This window comes from Macaca nemestrina, chromosome 9, assembly GCF_043159975.1.
Source record: "Macaca nemestrina isolate mMacNem1 chromosome 9, mMacNem.hap1, whole genome shotgun sequence".
NCBI classification, from domain to species: Eukaryota; Metazoa; Chordata; class Mammalia; order Primates; family Cercopithecidae; genus Macaca; species Macaca nemestrina.
The window spans coordinates 139,143,204-139,157,387 of NC_092133.1; the positions used below are offsets into that span (position 1 = coordinate 139,143,204).

Here is a 14,184-nt window from a genome sequence, read left to right on the forward strand (position 1 = left end):
TGCGTTTGCCTTATTTAAACATGGTCTGAACAGCTGACCCCCTGTGACTGGCTGAAACTCCATGATTGGCGCAAGAGTAGGTAACAGTCTGTTTACACGTCCAGTTAGGTTACAGTTCATTACATACAGAGAAACGTTTAAGCTGAACTTAAAATAAGTAAGGAGGCAGCTCTAGGCTAAACTTGATTTAGCAAAATAATCTACTAATTCTTTTTGTAATAAAATTATTTAATTTTCAGGTGGTAAGATGAAGTATCAGTCTCTGAGATGTGTCATACCCAATAGAATCTGGAGTGGATATTTGCTTTTGTGAATGGTTGTCACATTAGGAAAGTGCATTTAGGAAAATCAGATATTACATTTTCATGGTTATTTGAGCTTGACCATTTTCTTCCTTTATGGGACAAATCATGTGGTACAAAGATCAACTAGAAAGAAAGTTTCACGTTTTGAGTTTTTGGGAGGGGTTTTTTAAAATACTATTAAGACTACTCCTTCTTTACTTAGTAGGGGGAGGTAGGAGGGGCATACCAGAATTCAGAAGTGTGACCACCATAACCACTTCATTCTTCAATTCATTTTTCGGTTCTAGGACATGTAAGCAGACAAGGATGGTCTCTAGGAACCATAGGAGTTTCATCCATGTGAGCCATCCGCCTGGTTTACAGCCTCCTGCCCTGCAGGCTGGTCTTCCCTAAACCCTGGGTGGAATATAGTAACCTAGTTGGTTGGAACCAGTTCCTGACAGACCCTGGCAACTTAGAGATGAATCCTGGTGAATCTTCCTCATGTTTGTGTAACACCTCCATCCTGGAGGAACTGTAATTCCGTTATCATAACATGCAACCCGTGTGCTGCCATGATGACACTGTGTCTGTGCCCCTGGGACGCCTCCTCTACATGCAATGATGCACCCTCTCCCCTCTCCGTCACCCCATCAAACCCTCCTGTCACTTTCCCTCAGGGACACACTGCTTTGGAGAATACACCCAGTGCTCCCCTTGCTTGAGCCAAGTAATAAAACTGCTATTGATCAAAACCTGCCTTCTTGTGGAGAGTCGTTTGTTGCTTGACAGGTGAATGAATCTTGTTTGGTTTTTTTTCAGATAAAAGATATGAAAAATTAAACAAACAAAAAACCCCAGACTTGAGACTTTCCCTTAATAACAACAAAGAGTCCAAGTAAGAAGTCTACAGCTTGCCTTCATCTGTGGCGGACTTGCATGAATCATTTTCAAATAAAGATAATAACTCAGTTGGTCTTGTAGTCCAAACAAAATGTGCTACTTCAGGAACATTCTCTTCCTACGTGGCCTTTGCTGCTGAGTCAGTGTGAGACCTTGAACAAGTCTCTGTTTGTTTTGTACTATTCAGATTTCCTCGTCTGTAAACATTAAGTATCTACGTTCCCTAAAAGTAGTTCTGAATGAATGTTATTTAATGGTGCCAATGATGTTGGAGACACCCTGTGGTAAGTGGTTTAATTTATTTTTGCAAGTTGGTATAATATCAATACTATAATGACCTTAAAATAAATGGAGAATGTGGATATGTGGATGCTTTTGTTATTGAGAAGGGGGCTGACTGAGAGTCAAGGGCAGTTCGATTTGTTTTTCTACATTAGTCCTATTCATCTGGCAAATGTGAAGTCTCCATTTCATCATTCATGTTCCTAAGGCGGGTACTAGCTTTAGTTACATTTTCTTGCCAAAGTAAAACTTGCATCATATACTTAGGAACGTGTGGAGCACTTCTCAGAGCTGTGCTTAATCTCAGGTGCCCAGAAATGTTGAAACTTGTTTACAGAACTCTGGACTCATCTCTGATTTACTAACTCAAGTTATTCCCTGGACCTATAATTAACAACTTACCAGGCTGATATTTTCCTCAACCACTTAACACAAAAGAGTGATTACGGAGCTTCACATGCAACATTATCCCTTAAAACTGACTCTAAACAAGGATTTAAAATAAGGTTATTTCCATGCGCACAGGTGATCAAATCCATTGTGTGATAAAACTATAGATCTTTTTTTATGATGTATTTTCATATCTCTGTGACCTTTTTTGTTAGAGAGGTGATACCATTGAGTCTCGGCAGACTTGGGGTGACTCTTAATATACAAAACGATAAATACCTTCTTCTTCAAATAATTCCAAGCTTGTTTGACTCCTTTAAAATAATTTTTAGATATACTTGTCAAATTCTGTGAAATATCCATGTATGAATTTTGATTGAAACTTCATTAATGATGTATTTATCCATTTCTTTTTCTTTTTAACTTAAAATTTATATTTGTTTATATAAAAATTCTGAACATACTATTTTTAAACACTAGTTATAGCTACTTTAGAGTTTTTGGTAGCTATTGTGGAAAGTTTCCTTGTATTATTACTTTATTATTATTACATTATGTAATTGTTTTCATTGCAATATAGTGATATTTATTTGTATATTGATCTGGCACTGTAAAACTTGCGAAATTTTTCTTTTTGTTTTAGTTGCTTATTTATATATTATCTTAAAAGTTCCATGAGGATGGTCATATGAGTCAGCAATAACGATTTTACTAATACTAATTCCTGTATTAGTTTCCTAGGCTGTTGTAACAAAGTGCCATGACTGGGTGGTTTTGAACAAAGGGAGCTTATTCTTTCTTGGTTCTGGAGGTCAGAAGCCTGAAATCCAAGTGAAAGTAGGGCCCCCCCGCCCAACCAAAACTCCAGGGAAGAATCCTTCCTCACCTCCTTTAGTTTTCTCAGGGGCCCGCAGTTCTTGGCGCCCTGTGGTTTTGGGGCGGCATCTCCACCTCTGCCTCCGTCTCCACCTCTGCCTCCGTCTCCACCTCTGCCTCCGTCTCCACCTCTGCCTCCGTCTCCACGTGGCTGTCTTCACTATGTGTCTGTGTCCACATTTCCCTCCTAGGAGGAAACCACGGATACTGTGCATTCGATTATAGATCCCTCTAATCTATGATTACCTCATCATTAAATCTGCAAAAATCTCATTTCCAAATAAGGTCACATTCACAGGTTCCAGTTGAACAGGCATTTTTCCACGGAGGAGGGTGGCACTAATTAACCCAGTAAACTCCACCAGCGGGCGCCCCAAACTTCATGTTCTCTCATGTGCAAAATACATTTACCCATCCTAATGTCCCCCACATTCTTAACCCATTAAGCATTAACTCGAAATCAAACATGTCACGTTAATATCAACTCAAAGAGTTACAAATCTCATCATGGAAATGATCTAAATTAGGTATGGGTGAGACTCTTCGTTTTCATCCACAATGGGGCAAAATCCCTTCATCCACAGAACTGTGAAGCTAGAAAACAAGTTATCTTCTCCCAAAACACGATGGTGGAAAATCTGAGGTTGTCTCTATCTTGCCCTCATATTCTGAAGAATACATCTGTTGGATGTAGAACTGTGGGTTGGCAGGTTCTTTTCTTGCATTACCTTATCATATTTTTCAACTGTCTTCTCATCTCTAAAATTTCTGACAAGAAAAAGATATTTGAAACATTTTTTGGAGGTATGTAATATGCCATTTTTCTCTGGCTTGTGAAAACATTCTTTCTTTGGCTTTAAATACTTTGACTATTACATACTTGCTCGTTTTAATGATGTTTGCTCACACTTGGAATTTGCTGAGTTTCTATAATCTATATTTATCTTTTACCTAATTGAAAAATATTCAGTTTTTTTTTTCAATAATTGTGTGTCTGTTTCTTTCTGTTTTCTTTCTCTTCTGCTGTGGAACTGCAGTTACATGGATATTGGAACTTCAGAGATTATTTCACAGGTCCGTGAAGCTTTGTTCACTTTGCTTATCAACCTTGGTATTGTTCAGATTTTAAAAAGTTCTGTTGGTCTCTCCAACCCCTTTCTTTGTCAATTCTATTCTTCTGTGAAGCCCAAATTATTGTGTGCTTACTGCATATTTTGTATTTTTCCATTCTTGCGTTTCTTTTTTGTTTTGTTTGTTTGTTTTTGTTTAAGACAGAGTCTCACTCTGTCGCCCAGACTGGATTGCAGTGGTGCAGTCTTGGCTCACTTCCCAGGTTCAAGTGATTCTCCTGTCTCAGCCTCCCAAGTAGCTGGGATTACAGGTGCATGCCACTACACCCAGCTAATTTTTGTGTTTTTAGTAGAGATAGGGTTTCACCATGTTGGCCAGGTTGGTCTCGAACCCCTGAACTCTGGTGATCCGCCCACCTCAGCCTCCCAAACTGCTGGGATTACAGGCATGAACAACCACACCTGGCCGATTCTTGCATTTCCATTTGAGACTTTTTCCTAGTTTCTATTTTCTGATGAAACTATTTGTATTTTGATTATTAAGAGCATATTTCTCTTTACACTACTGAGTGTAGTTAAAATAGTTAAAATAATATCCTATGTGCTTATTTCAACATATATTCATTTGGATATTGTTTTCCATAGGTTGTCTTTTCTCGAGAATGAGTGAAATATCCGTCTTTCTTCACCTGTTGACTGGATTTGAATTGCTTCTTGAATATTCTGAAGATGTAGAGACTCTGAATCTTGTTACAATCCTAAATAGAGTATTGATTTTCTAAACTTTAGCAGGCAACTATCTTGGACTCAAGAACATTTTATTTCAAAATTCATTCCAAAGTGCCTTATGTATGTACGGTTTGAGGTTGGTTAGTTAATTGACTGAAATTTGTGCGTAGGATCTGGCTCCCCCTCTCTGGCCATCTCCTTTTTGGAACATCTCCCTCACTTTCTAGTGGCAATAATTATTCCAAACTCTGTTCTCTGGTTCTATAGAACAGAAAAAGTACAGATTTTCTATCAAGGATTTACTTATTAGTGCTGACTGCAATCTGCCTTGGGGCTAAACTCATTAAGAACACAGGAAAATTACCCCATGCCATTCTTTCTTCCAAATTGATTCCCTTCTATAATCTTCCAGCCTCTGGTCAATCTGCACTGCCTCCAGGCCGCTATTCAAAGTATTTATCCAGGATTTGGGTTGTTATTTGTGGTGAAATTGGCCTGGCGGGAACATCTTTGGCCATGCCGAAAGTGGAGCACATACACCATGCTTTTGCATTGTCTTTGGCTGAAGCCACTAATATTTCATCTTCCCCAAATATGTCTTCTCTTCATGTATAACTTGGGACTTTCACAGTTCTTTTGTATTATTAATTTGAACTACATATTTGTGCGAAGATCGAAGTGGAATATAATTTGTTGTAAAAAGTATTTTCTCCCCCAACTGAGTCCCATTCAGATGGCTACTTCGCTTGGAGTATTTTTGTCCCTATTCGGGGGCATTTTTCTGGTGCTCTTATTATTAATAGTCGCTTTTCAATAGTCCCCAAATTTTGCAAGTATGTCTTTGAAATTCAAGTATAAGCTTAAGACAGTAACTAGTCTCTTATCTCCTCTTCTCTTATGGGTATTAAAACCCCAACCATTGCACATTCTTCTTCTTTTCATGCTAAGAAAATTACCTTACACCCAGTAAATATGCAGAATCTTTAAAGGACTGAAAAAAATAGGAAAATGTTTAACATAGTTAGCAAGGTAGCTGCCTCACACAAGAAACTGCTTGATGATTAACATTTAAGTTTTAAAGCGGTAAAGATAGCCCTTGTGATGAAGGTGATTAGAACGTGATACAAATGACGTTTCAGTGGACCAGAGTGACAGTTACTGGTTAGTTCAACAGGTGAGACTCAACCACAAAGAGTTTACGGATCTTGCTGAAAATAATGGAGACAGGTACCATGGCAGAATCACCACCCTATGCACAACTGACTCTCTGAAATGAGTGCCTAAACCACATGGCAACCAAATGTGTATTATAATTAGTTTCTGAGAAAGTAGTAATAGTACTTGTTGCAAATCTTGATGTTGTTTTATTTTAAAAAAAACCCTAAAATATGATTTATGTAATATTAAAATAATGTTGTAAATATCATTTGATGTAAAGTTTATTTGCAGAATCAAAACTCCTATAAGGAAGCATTATAATACTGGGAAGAAAATTATTTCAAGACAGTGACTCATGAAAAAGTGTTATGTGCTATCTGTGAAAATATGCCAATACTCCCTTGTGTGAGAATATGCCAAGAAAATCTTTGTAGTTTTGAACATTGTCTTTATTACTCAATTAGCCACTTCTTATACTGTAAAATGTAATTTAAATGGCTAAAAAATGAATACATTAAGACAATAAGCACTTTAGGCATTTATTATGAACCTGCGGTATTTATGGAAATGCTTATCAGCCTATTATTTCTTTCAAACTCTAGTCAATACCAGATCTGATTTGTGATTTATGTTTTCCTAATAATGAATTCTTTATTGAATTATAGTTACATGACACTGAGAACAAAGATTTTGCCTCTGGCTGTTATCTAAGCAAGGAAGCTCAAAAAATATTATCTACATACTCTTAATTAGAGAAATCCTTTAAAATATTTTAAACTTTGTGAAAATTCAGACAGGCAGGAGATGCATTTATTATTAAGATTATTTTCAAAACCAAAGCCTTATTAATAAAAAATGAAATTAACAACTTGACTTTTGAGGTTTCACTCTGTCCACAGTGAGTCTATAACTTTGGAAATGTTATTTAAGGTCTCCATTTCCTAATTAGTAAACTAGAAATTCTATTAATGTCTTCAAAAAATTGTTGTGAGGAACATATAATATATGTATAAAATGTGGACACAGTATTTGGGCCATGATAGTAAATTGTTCAAGAAAAAATTATTTATAAGCTTTCTTCCCTACATTCACAATTTGTATTGCAATTTTAAATATATTTTTCAGAGTAAACCATGACATTTTATTATACATTTGTTTTCACTTCAAATGGATTTTAGTCACAAGGTTGTTTGAACAATATAGTCTATTCTAATCCATCAAAATAAAAGACCAACAAAATATAAACTTGAAATTTCATAATGAAACACACTAGCAATGAATTCAAAGATATAAAGAGAAATCTCTTGTAGGAAATAATAAATCCAAGTCACGTTGGCTTAACTGATTTCTGGAAATGGAAGAGAATAGGCCACTCTTATTCGCCTGGTATTCCTGGGGATAAATTGTGCCTTTACAATGAAACTAGTGGTGGCTTGCTCTGCCTGTCCTCAATAGTATAATGTCAGTGACTGCCAAGAATGCAGCTTTCCCAGGATCAAGAATGGAGCCTGCTTCTTTACCATATTTCCAGAATGATATGCATGTTGCTTAGCCAAGTAATTAAAGACTCCACATTTTAAGACTTGTTGTTTTCTCTGATTATTATAAACACAAAATAAAGAAAATATTTATTAGTCTGAAAAGATATGGTAATGGAATGTCAGGGGAAATGACAGAGTAAGGATCTCTGAAATTTTTCCAATCTATAAAAACAACGAGAGTGCTTTCAAAAATGAGTGGAATCAATCTTTTCAGTACTTGGGAAATTAACCAAAGGCTTGCAACAATTCAGCAGGTTTATTCAAAAAAACTAATTTAGTCTTGGTAAGAGCAGCACATTTTATTGAGTTTTAACATTACTTTTTTTTTTTCTCCTCATTTCCCACCCCCACCAGGGCTGGCAGTCCTAAAAATAGCACACAGTAGTGGGACAACCAGCAGCCTGCCAACCACTGGGGGCCAAAACAAGTTTGGTGCTTGGTCAAAACCCAATTCCAATAGAATCATCATTATTTTAATTGTCTGCTGGTTCCTGGAAGACCCTATTCACAAGGCTTGCTTTTATTTGGCCTGACTCAGAGCTTACTCAGAGCAACGGTCTTTCTGCAGGGCATGTATGGAAAGCAGTTAGGAAAACAGAAAGTCACATATATGCATACAGCTGTGGACGTGCTCTGAAATCATCTGAAATGGCCGTAAGCTCTCACCTCTGGCTCACCTTTCAGCCTTACTCAAGCAAAAAGTGAAGGGTAAGGCAGAATTACCAAGTGCCTGGTGGAGTCTTGAAGGCATGCCTGAACACATATGCAGAACCCATCAGCAAAGGCTGGAGGACTGATTGATTCCAGGCATTTAAGGAAATGTCTTTTGAATCTTTGGGTGACCACAAAGCTAAGCAAGCAGAGACTTCAGTGATACAGGTAACAAAGAACAGAGACTTGATAGAACTGATTTGGAAAATTAATTAATGAGAAACAGCAAGAGAAACAAGCAGTGGCAGCAACAAACACCAGGAAGGGAGAGCATCTGACGTCCAGTGTTTACACATTATATTATTTAAAATTTCCGTTTTCAGAAAACACTTTAAGCTGACTGTTATATATATGCTTGAACTAGGTTGAAGAGTGTCACCCCCAAATCCATGTCCACTCAAAAACTCAGAATGTGAGCTTATGTTAAAATAGGGCCTTTAACTATATAATTAGTTAAAATGAGATCATTCTGGGCTAAGATGGATCCTAATCCAATATGACTGGTTTCCTTATAAGAAGAGGGAAATTTAGTCTCAGATACATATAGAGAGAACACCAAATGAACACAAGAGTAAAGGCGGAGGAATACAATTACAAGCCAAGGAATCACAAAGATTGTCAACAACCACAAGAAGTTGGAAGACAGACATGGAATATAAATTCCTCTAGAGCCTTCACAGGGAGCATCACCCTGATGACACCTTGATTTTGGAATTTTAGCTCCCAGAACTGTGAGATGATAAGTTTCTATTGTTTTGAGCTACTTAGAGTGTGGTAGTTTATTAAGCAACCCTAGGAAGCTAATACAATGCACAAAGATCTAAATATAATCATGTCTAAATAATTAAAATGTGAGACTATTTAACCAAATAAAGACAATCAATAAAGAAATAGAAGTTATATTTAAAAAACAAATTCAAATTCTATAGTTTAAAATTGCATTAGCTAAAATAAAAAATTCACTAGAGAACATCAACGGGAGGTTTGAGTAGGCATATAAAAGAAATTAGCAAGCTAGATATAAATCAACTGAGATTATCCAGTGTAAGGAGCAGAAGGGAAAGAAAACTGGGAATATCCTCAGAAACCTATGGAATGCTGACCTGCACAGCATTATACACAAAACGGAATTCAGAAGAGAAAGGGAAAGAACGAATATTTAAAAATATAGTGGTCCCAAAAGTAACAAATATAGTTAAAAAATTTACACATCCAAAAAACTAAAAATATTATAAATAAATGCATACATTTATGCATAGAAACATTATAATCAAACTGTTGAAAGCCAAAACTAAGAGAATCTTGAAAACAGCAAGAGAAAAATATCCATTATGAATGAAAAAAATCTAAATAAAATTTAGAAATGACTTATTTTCAGATGCAAAGAGGCCAGAAAACAAGATGGAGACATAATCGAAGAGCAGAAAGAAGATACTTTCAACCAAGAATTCTGCATCCATCAAAAGCTATTCTTCAAAATTAAAAGAGAAGTTAAGATTTCTCAGAAAAACAACTAAAATAATTTGTCACTAGCAGATCTGCCTTATAAGAAATAATAAAGGCTGAGTGCAGTGGCTGGCTCATGCCTGTAATCCCAGCACTTTGGGAGGCTAAGGAGGGAGGATCGCTTGAGCCTAGTAGTTTGATACCAGCCTTGGCAACATGGAAAACCCTTGTCTCCACAAAAACTTTTTTAAAAAATTAGTCAAGTGTTGTGGCACACTGCTTTAGTCCCAGCTACTCAGGAGGCTGAGGTGAGAGGATCATTTAAGCCCAGGAGGTTGAGGCTGCAGTGAGCCAAGATTGCATCACTGCATTCCAGCCTGGGCAATAGAGTGAGACCCTGTCTCAAAACAAACAAACAAACAAACAAACAAACAAACAAACAAACAGAAAACTGAAGGTAGTTCTCTAGGTTGGAATGACAAGACACTAGTCAGTAATTCTAACCCACAAAACTAAATGCAGTGAATAAAGAGCACAGGTAAATATAATTACATAGGTAAATATAAAGAACAGTATAAATTCATTCTTGCTTGTAACTAGTGTAACTATTTTTCTTCTGTATGATTTATAAGACAACTACATAAAACAATAATTATAAATCTGTTTGACATGCATGCATAAAGATGTAATTTGACAATAGTTCAAAAGAGAAGTCAGGGAAGAAACTTACAGTAGCAAAACTTATTTTATTATTGAAACTAAATTAGTGTTAATCCTGACTAGCTTGTCATAATTTAAGATATTAATTGTAATCTTCAGGTAAATAACTAAGCAAACTTTTTTTAAGTATTAAAAAATGACAAGAGAATTAACATAATATATTTGAAAAATTATTTAATTTAAAAAGAAGGCAAATAATAGAGAAATAGCAGAATATACAAGCCATAAGATTTTTAGAAAACATATAACAAAACAGTAGATGTGAGTGATATATTAAGAGTAATTACATTAAGTGTAAATGCATTAATAGACCAATAAAAAGTCAAAGATTTGCAGAATAGATTTTAAAAAGTGATCTATGCTGTCTGTAAGATACAGATATTAGATGGAAAGACAGATGTTATAAAGAAATGATAGAAAATGATACAATATGTAAGCAGTCAAAAAAAGAGAGCTGAAATGGTCATGCCATGATCCAACAAAATACTTTAAAGCAAAAATTGTTACTGCAGAAGAGTATTTTGTAATAGAAAATGGTCAATTCATCAGGAAGATATAAAGATTAAAAACATATGTGCACCTAACAACAGAGCCCTAAAATACATATAGAAAAAACTGATAGAATTGAAAGCAAGAAGAAACAACCTGATAATAAATTACCAATTTCAATATCCATCTTTCAGTAATATATAGAACATTTAAACAGCAGATCTGCCAAGAAATAGAAGACTTAAAGATAATATAAACTAATCAGACCTGAAATGTATGTATAGTAGTGTCCATTTGATGACAGAAGAATACACATTCACCTAAAGTACACGTGAAACATTTTCCAGAATTGACTATAAGATTATAAATTATAAAACAATGATGAAACAAAACTATTTTTAAGTTAAAAGTATTAAAGTCATATAAGTTTGTTCTTTCACCACAAGGGAATGTAATTTGAAATCAGTAATAAAAGAATGAGAAGGTCACAAATATATAGAAATTAAACAACATACTCCTAAATAAACAAGAGATTAAAGAAGAAATTACAAGGTCAATCAGTACTCTGAGGTATATGAATTCAAAACTACATCAACTCTTATGGAATACAAGTAAAGCAGTGCTTATACGGAAATTTATAGCTGTAAATGCCTATATCAAAAAATAAGATTAAAAATATCAATAACCTAACCTTCTGCCTTAAGAAACTAGAAAAAATATTAAGCTAAACAAAAGCTAGGAAAGGAAAGAAAGTATTAAAATTAGAGTAGAACTAAATGAAATAAAGACTGTAAAATCAAAAGAGAAAATCAACAAAACTGAAAGTTGTTTCTTTGTGATAAGATCAATAAAACTGACAACCTATAGCTAAATTGACTGCAATGGAATGAATAATTGTGCCCCACACTCCCCAAATCATATGCTGGAATTCTACCCCTCAAAGTGGTAGTACTACGAGATGAAGTATTTGACAGGTAATTATGTCATAAGGGTGGAGCCTTCATGAGTGGCATTAGAGCCCTTATAAAAAGGGACTCTAAAAAACTCTTGCCCTCTTTCCACCATGTGAAGAAACAATAAGAAGACAGCAATCTGCAACCCAGAAGAGGACCCTCGCCAGAACCCAACCCAGCTGGCATCCTAGTCTTTGAATTCTAGCCTCTAAAACCGTGAGAGATAAATCTTTGCCATTTATGAGTCGCCCACACTGACTAAGAAATTAACTAAGAAGAAAAGAGAAAATACTGGAATTAATATTATACAGAGAGAGATAGAAGACATCACTACAGACCTTGTCAAAATAAAAAGAATTATAAGAAAAATCTACTAACAAGTATATGCCAAGAAAAAAATGCATAATCTAGAAAAAATAGACAAATTATTTGAAAGATATACAACTTCATTACTTACACAAAAAATCCTCAGAATAGAACTGTCACAAGAAAAAAGATTGAACTTATTATTTTAAACCTCTCCCCAAAATATGCCATACCTGCCTGGCTTTACTGGTGAATTATACCAGACATTTAGTGAAGAACTAACATTATATACTCACAAACTCTTCCAAAAAAGTAGAAGAGAACAAAGCACTTTCCAACTCCTTCTATGAGACAAATATTTCCCTGATACCAAAATTAGAAAAAAAGATTGTAAGAAAAGATCTACAGATAAATATTCCTAATGAATATTGATTAAAAATCCTCAATAAAACACCAGCAAACTGAATCTAGCCACATATCAAATAGATGTACAGACCATGATTAAGTCAGATCTATTCCAGGAATGCAAGGTTGGTGTACCACATGAGTATCAATCAGTGTAATATATCATGTTAACATAATAAGCAACAGAATACATTTATCACCTCAGTAGACACAGAAAATATAAAATTTTCATAATTAAACACTCAAGAAACTAAGGATATAAAGAAACTTCTTCAACTTGATAAAGAGTATTTCTAAAGACACATTCAATTAGCATCATAGTTAATAATAAAAGATTGAAAGCCTTCCCTCTAGGATTGAGGAAAAGGACAATGATGCTCCCTGACAATACATCTATTTAACATTGTACTGGAGGTTCTGGCCAGGACAACTCATCAAGGAAAATATATGGACAGCATCCAGACAACTGACTCTATTGCATATGACATAATCTTGTATGTTTTAAGACTTAAGGAAATCTTAGAGAATACATAAAAATACTACTACAGCAAATAGACGAGTTTAGCAAGGCTGCAGAAAATAAGATTAATATATACAAATCCGCTGAATATATAGAGTGGCAAAGAACAATTTTAAAATGAAATTAAGGAAACAATTCAATTTTTAATTCCATCAAAAATGATAAATACTTAAAATACACTTAACAAAAGAAGTAAAAAACTTACTCACCAAAACAATAAAACAGCACTGAAAAAAACTGCTAAACAGTATATAAACGTATCTGGTGTTCATGCATTGGAGGAAAATATTGACAAGATGCTGTGTACCCAAATTTTTGTACATATTTAATATAATCTCTGTCAGTATCTTAGCAGGCTTTTATTGCAGAAATTAAAAAGCTGATCCTAAATTTATATGGAAATACAAGGGACCTACAAGAGCCAAAACAATCTTGAAAAGAACAAAGTAGGACTCCATCTTCCTGATTTTAAAACTCTCAAAGCTACAGTAATCAAGAATGTGTAGTACTGGTATAGGATAGACATAGAAATCAACGACCTAGAACTGAGAGTTTAAAACTGTGACATATAAGATAAGCCAGTTTTTATAAGGGCACCAAGACAATTCAGTGGGGGAAAGAACAATCTTTTCAACAAATGGTAATGACACAAGTGGATATTCATATGAAAAAGAATGAAGGTGGATTCCTACCTCACATAATTAACTCAAAATGTATGTGTTAAAATGATAAAACTCTTACAAGAAAAGAGATACAAATCTTCCTGACCTTGGAATGGGCAATTTAAAAAAATAACATAATGCCTAAAGCACAAGCAAGAAAAGGAAAAATAGATAAATTAAACATCATAAATATTCAAATGTCTGTGCATCAAAGGACACTATTAAGAGTGAAAATACAATTCACAGAATAAGAGAAAACATTTGGATATCATATATGCGATAAGGGACTTGCATTCAAGACGATAAAGAACATTTACAAACTCAGAAAAAATATACAAATGATAAAAATAAACAAAAAATTTTAATAGATATTTATCTAAGGAAGATAACATGAATGGCTATCAAACATGAAATAGGAAAATATGTTTAACGTCATTAGTTGTTGTCAAAATCTCAATAAGATACCACTTCATACCCACTAGGGTAGCTATAATAAAAAAAAGACTAGCAATAACAAGTATTTGAGATGAGTGAAGAAATTGGGACCCTCCCAATTGTTAGTTACAATGCAAAATGGTGCAGTTGCTGCAGAAATCAGTCTGACAGTTAGATGGTTAAACTAGCTACTATATGACCTCGCAATTCCACTTCTAGATACACACCCCAGAGAAATAGAAACATATGTCCAAACCAAAACTTGGACATCAAAGTTCATAGCAGCATTTGTTTTTTAGTCAGA

At 34.7% G+C, this 14,184-nt stretch overlaps 1 long non-coding RNA gene across 2 annotated transcripts in view; it reads left to right on the plus strand.

Annotated features, from left to right (window-relative positions):
- The first annotated feature begins 1,340 nt into the window (after positions 1 to 1,340).
- LOC105490786 (uncharacterized) overlaps positions 1,341 to 14,184 on the plus strand; it is a 28,359-nt gene continuing 15,515 nt past the window's right edge. For both annotated transcript variants that reach the window (XR_011607531.1, XR_011607532.1), the window contains exon 1: positions 1,341 to 1,471. This is a non-coding gene — a long non-coding RNA (uncharacterized lncRNA). The remainder of the gene's footprint in view (positions 1,472 to 14,184) is intronic.